This window comes from Monodon monoceros, unplaced genomic scaffold (assembly GCF_005190385.1).
Source record: "Monodon monoceros isolate NGI ecotype Baffin Bay Population unplaced genomic scaffold, NGI_Narwhal_1 Super_Scaffold_18, whole genome shotgun sequence".
Taxonomy (NCBI): domain Eukaryota; kingdom Metazoa; phylum Chordata; class Mammalia; order Artiodactyla; family Monodontidae; genus Monodon; species Monodon monoceros.
Genome location: NW_021703774.1, coordinates 74,121,367 through 74,127,923, shown reverse-complemented (window position 1 = coordinate 74,127,923; position 6,557 = coordinate 74,121,367).

The window sequence follows — 6,557 nt, the reverse complement described above, 5'->3', positions numbered from 1 at the left end:
TTCCAAGAAGGCAGCAGCGCCGAAGCCTGTGGTCGCAGAGAGGCCTGAGGAGCAAGGGTGCCCTATCTCGACCAGGGTTATCCAGCTGCTGCGGAAAACTCACCTGGCTGAGGCCTCCTCTTCCCCCTCCTCTCCACCTCCCCCTCCTCCTCCTCCCCTCTTCCCCTCCTCCCCTCCTCCCCTTTCTTCTCTTCCCCCTCCTCCCCTTCCTCCTCCCGTCCCTCCCCTCCTCCCCTTCCGCCTCCTCCTCTTTCATCTTCCCCTCGTCCTTTCCCCCCTTCCTCTTCCCCCTTCTTTGTTTTCTACCTTACCTTGAGTGCCTACCTTTCCTTGTGTCAGGGGACCTCTCATCTCCACCACAGGTTAAACATTTCTTTGGGTAGTTCTGAGCTTCAAATACGGAATTGTGTGTAACAGTGCCACGAACGTTCAGTAATGGTGACCTCTTATTTTTATCAGTAACATCATTTGAATCATCAGAATTGTCTCTTTTTTAACAAGTGCGTTTTCATTGTCGGAAAATATTAATATATATTTAAACCTTACATACTTGTTGAATAATAAATTGGTTCTGCCATTTTATTATGAAAAACAGTGTGTGGAGAATATTCTTACACATATATCATTGGCAATTCTGTAGGACACAGACTGTTCTTTTATCCACTCTGTAGCCAATCTGTTGATGTTAAATACCTTTTACAAAACTTTGTCAGCAATCAAACCCCCGGGGGGCGAATTGCCATAGCTCGTTACCATCTCAGTTCAAGGGCTCTGGACAACTGGCACAATACCCCAGATTAGCTGAAACAGAGATTTTTCCACCCAGTGCTCTATTCTGATCTCTTTGTTTTCTTCTGTTCTTAGGTCACAGCCTCCCAATAAAATGGTTGGCAACACCACTGTTGCTTGGGGAATGTTAATGCTACCATTGTTCACATGCTGGTCTAGCCAATATTGTGGTTGGAGTCAGGGCAGAAGAGATCTGCCATGGGCCCCACTGTGGCCCTCTTCTGGCCGTGCCTTCTTCCATTAGGCAAAGATTATATGGAACCAAGGAGACATTCCCAAAATGTGCAAAGAATCCCAGAATCCCTTGCCCAAGTGTCTTTTAGTTCATGTGTAAAATTTTTGGATCTTTCTTCTTGGCATTGTCAAACTGAGGGCAAAAGTCACTTGTGTGTTGTTTTTTTTTTCCTTTTGTACCCAGACCTAGAGCTTGTGGGCAGTGCAGTGTCAAGAGGCTGCTTTTAGGGAGAGCTAGTGGATGTAGCATGGACGTGTTGGAGGTGCAGGACAAAACCTGGTTCCAGCAGGTCAGTAGGCAAGCAGTGGTGGAGGGTCTCACTATGCTTCATTTCTCTGGTGTGTCACTCCAAGAAGTCCAGGAATTCTAAATTCATCCTTGGTGATTATAAAGGTATAGTTTTCAAAGTAAGAGAATACAATCTACTTCAATTTCAATGAAGAGGGCTTTTTGCTGTTGTTTGTTTATTTTTTGTTTGTTTGTTTTTGCGGTACGCGGGCCTCCCACCGCTGCGGCCTCTCCCACTGCGGAGCACAGGCTCAGGACGCGCAGGCCCAGCGGCCACGGCCCACGGGGCCAGCCGCTCCACGGCACACGGGACCCTCCCGGACCGGGGCACGAACCCGCGTCCCCTGCATCAGCAGGCGGACCCCCAACCACTGCGCCACCAGGGAAGCCCTGTTTCTCTGTTTTTTAAAGCTTCATCAGTAGCTTTAAAAAGCATAGACTCAAGGTAGATGGCAAGCGTGCCACTAACACTGGCAGGTGCCAGTGCAAAAAAAAAGGAAAAGAAGCCTCAAAACTGCTTTCACTCTGAGGTGAATTGCCAAGATAGCTTATTTCATCTTCTGTTTGGGCACAAGGAACACAGAAGCCAAGTTTTAATCCCAGGCTAACTTGAGAAGTCTTATAGGAGGTCCTCCCTACATTAAGGTGGGACCCCAAAGTCTTAAGCCCTCAGGGGTAAGGGTCATCCAATCTAGTCCTGCCCCTTCAAATCCCAGGGCTCTTTGGACCAGGCAGCCTTGGTGCCACAAACAGTGTAAAGAATAAGAAAGTTTTAAAGTTCATGAGAAATAGTAGCCACGGACTCAACCTCTAGCAGATTTAGCCTTGAGTACTCATAGCCTGGGTAGTCTGGGAAACCATAAGACATCAACTTGGTGTGTTGTTTCCCAGCTGCTAACGAACCCAGGAGTCTATCAGAGGAGACTATATTCAGAGGAAAATATATTCATCCTAGGGCTGTAGAGGTATCCACAAATAACATTTCAAGAGAAGCAATTAGCATCTAGAATTCAGTTTTAACACATAAGAACAAAATCTCATGCATCTGGAATTTTAACAACAATTCTATCAACCCTTGTGATGAAATGAAATTTATATTTTAAAGTAGGTTGAGAAAATTTAAGCATAAGACTCTCTCTCTCTGTCCTCTTGGGCCTCCTCTCTCCCCACTTTCATGTGAAAAGTGCATCTGCATTATACCATAACCAGACCTCCTCAGAGGTGTAAATGCCCCATTGACTGCAGAGATTGTCCCCTCACCCCACCCCCGCCCCCGCCCTCATTTCTTCAGACACTAGCAATGTAACTTCTTAAAAGATTAGCATTCTTTCCCAACTTCGTAAGTGGTCAAGTGACTTCCCGCTTGCTTTGTACATGCTTACCTGGACTATGTATCTTTGGTGAACTTTATGTAAAATGTCAGTATGTCATTTGGATGTATGACCTTTTGTCTCAGAAATGTACATGACTGTGCCTTCCACTTCTAACAGGCAGAACAGTTCTCAGAGCTTCTGAGAGTCTCTCTGCCAGGGTATAATCCTCAGTTTGACTCGAATAAAATCCTCTTTTTTCTTCTTAACTTGATTGTTAATAGAATTTTTGTCGACACTTGTATCAAAGCAGACATGAAAATGAAAATTAGAAAATATTCTGAATCAAACAAAATGGAAAATACTGTGTATACACACAAGGTGCAGCTAAACCGGTCTTTAGAGGACAATACACAGATTTAAATGTAAATTATGAAAATCAGGACTGATCGCTAGTGAGCTAAATCTCCACTTCAAAAAGTTACAAAAAAGGATAACAACAACAACAGAAGCAGATAAGTGCAGAAATTATGTAGAAAACCAGGGATTTAAGAATTAGAAGTAAATTTACAGAAGCGAAAAAGTAAGTGGTTGCCTCTTTGGAAAGACTACTAAAACTGATAAAACTGTTAAGAGGCAAGAAGGCCCCCCACACGTGTGCTTCTGAAGACATGTGCAAGAAGGTTCACTGAAGCACTGCATGTACTTATAAAAACACGTAAACTACCCAATGGTCCTCTGAGGGGAAAGGATACATAAACTCTGGTTTATACTTTCCATGGACTGTTCTACAGCTATTAAGATGAATGAACTAGTTCTATCTATCAATATGGATAAAACTGAAAAAAAAAGTTGAGTGAAAAAAATCAAGTGACAAAAGATGACATAGTATGATGGTGTTCATATAAATTCTTAAAACAAAAAAAGATGGATATATTATATGTGTCTTTAACCATTTATTGTCATGTACCAAAACATGTAAAGAAATGTCACACCAGCATCAGGAGGATGGTTATTTCTAGAAGGAAATGGGAGAATGGGGTAAAGTGATTAAGGAGGTGAGGAGAAGTTCAGCAACATCTGCAGTATTTTTAGTTCTTATGAAAATTCAAAAAGAACATGGCAAAAGGATAACACCGTTTAAAATTAGGTGAGGGATGCATATTTATTTTTTGTACTTTTCGTATTTTTGAAATTTAAAAAATTTTTACAAATATTTTAAAGAAATAATAGCCCAGAGTGGGAGGCGAATGTGGGACTGACACAGGAGAGTGTTTTCTTAAATACTTCCAGTGCCTCTTCTTAGGCCTTGCACGGCTCTTAAATGTCAGCAGAGGTCTCCAAGATCCTTGAGAGCTAAAAAAGTTATCTCAAACCCCAATTTCACAGCTTGTGGAAATTCTAAATAAAAAGAAATATACATAGATTTTTAAAAAAAGAGGAAAGAAGGAAGCCATTACTACTGAACTCGTAGACATAAGGAAACGATAAATGAATATCATAAACACATATATGACAACTGATTAAAAATTTAGAGGAAATGAACATATTCCAATAGTGAGTTTAGGGAAATAAAATGGACTAGTCCTACAAGCATTACATTTTTTAAATCAGAATTTTTAAATCCTCCTTCAAAGAAAGCTCCAAGACCAAAAAAAAGTTCATTAGAAGAAATGACTCCAAAGCAAACAAATTCTAAAAGATGGCACATTTCTCCAACTTTATTTTATGAGTTTATGTTGAAACCAACAACCCCCTACAAAGGCAATGTGAAAACTATAAATTACAGACCTGTCTTATTGCTGCAATGTTAAAAAAATACTGAATCCAGCAATACATTTTTTAATTGTGAAAAATTGGTCTTATCCTGGGAAAACAGTTGATTATCATTAGAAAATAAATTAATCTAACTCATCACATTAACAACGTAGAGGAGGGAAATCATAATCACTAAAACAGAAGAGGTATTTGAAAAAATTCACCATTGATTTAACTTTGAAAAAAAACCCTTTAGCATAATAGGCTAGAAGAGAACAGCCCTAATCTGCTAAGGGTAGCTTCTGAAACAAAAACAAACAAGAAACCTTCAGCAAACATTATAGTGGGTAATAAACCCCTGGCTCCCAACCCCCCACCCCCGTTACCAATCAGGAACCCTCAGGAATCAGACAAATAGGCCTCACTCTGACCACATCTTTTCACCATTGTGATGGAGATCTTAGCCAGTGAGGAAAGGCAAGAAAAAAGAAAAGGTATAAGAAGTGAAAATGAAAAATGACTACTATAATTATTTACATGGATGAAAGGTGAATTACTAGAATTATTAAGAGAATTGAGTTTATTTGGTATATACAAATATTTTAAAATCAGACTAAATTGGAGGATTCAATTGGATTAAATTGAGGATTCAAGAAACAAAGGTATTAAAAACATTTTAAATGTTCAACAATTATACCACACAGTTCAATCACATGCACTGGGGAGGGGACAGGGGAATGAAAGGTGACTCCTACCTCCACAGTAACCAAAATCATTTCAACGTGAAATGAAACCTAAAATGATTTTAGTTGGTGTTATATAGCAGGGTATTTCCATGATCTCAGGGGTAAGCAAGGATTTTTAAAATAAGGTAAAAAGACCAGTTCTTCAGCATGGAGGTTCCTTAAAAAACTAAAAATAGAATTACCATATGACCCAGCAATCCCCCTACTGGGCATATACCCAGAGAAAACCATAATTCAAAAAGACACATGCACCCCAATGTTCACTGCAGCACTATTTACAATAGCCAGGTCATGGAAGCAACCTAAATGCCCACTGACAGACGAATGGATAAAGAAGATGTGGCACATGTATACAATGGAATACTACTCAGCCTTAAAAGCGAACGAAACTGGGTCATTTGTAGAGACGTGGGTGGATCTAGACACTGTCATACAGAGTGAAGTAAGTCAGAAAGAGAAAAACAAATATCGTATATTAACGCATACATGTGGAACCTAGAAAAATGGTACAGGTGAACCGGTTTGTAGGGCAGAAATAGAAACACAGCTGTAGAGAACAAACGTATGGACACCAAGGGGGAAAGCGGCGGGGGTGGGGTGGTGGTGTGATGAACTGGGCAATTGGGATTGACATACATACACTAATATGTATAATGGATAACTAATAAGAATATATCATAAAATGTAGGAAAAAAAAAGACCAGTTCTTAACGAAGACTGATCAATTGGATTACATCAAGCATCTCTGTTCATCAAACCACAGACTAAAGAGTAAAAAAGACACGTCACAACTTGAGCGAATGTCCTTGCAGTCAGCATAATCAACTGGTACTGAAGATATTTAATAAATTCTTACAAAACAAGAAAAAAAGACCTGTAGGAAAATCACCAAGGTCTTGGGGGTGGGGATGGGGGTGGGGGAGAACCTATAAGAGAATATCCAAATGGTTAACAAATATGTAAGGGTGCTCAAGTTCATAACCAATAAGGGATATTAGAAGTGAAATCCCAATGAGGGAACATTACAGATGGTGAAGGAGAAAGGGGGGGGGAAGAGGGGGAGGGAGAGGGAGGGGAAAGGGAAGGAGAAGGAGAAGGAGAGGGGAAGGGAAGAGGGGGATAAGGAGGAGAGGAAGTGGGGCAGGAGAAGGAGGATGAGTAGGAGGTGGAGGACACTTGCAGGTAGAAAGGTACCGACTGGCCAGCGAGGTGGTTGCTGCCATATTGTACTCCGTCACAGCCCCAGGGCTCTGCAAAGTCCCCATTCAGACGCTCCTTAACGTCTTCCGCTCAGGACTGCCTTCGGGTGTTAATTCTCATCTTCGTACTCCTTGTGGCCAGAACCACGACGTCGTCGGACTTGTGTGTGCAGCAGGCAAAAACCAAGGGGTGAAAAGTCTGGGCCGGAAAAGGGATCGAGAAGAGACACTC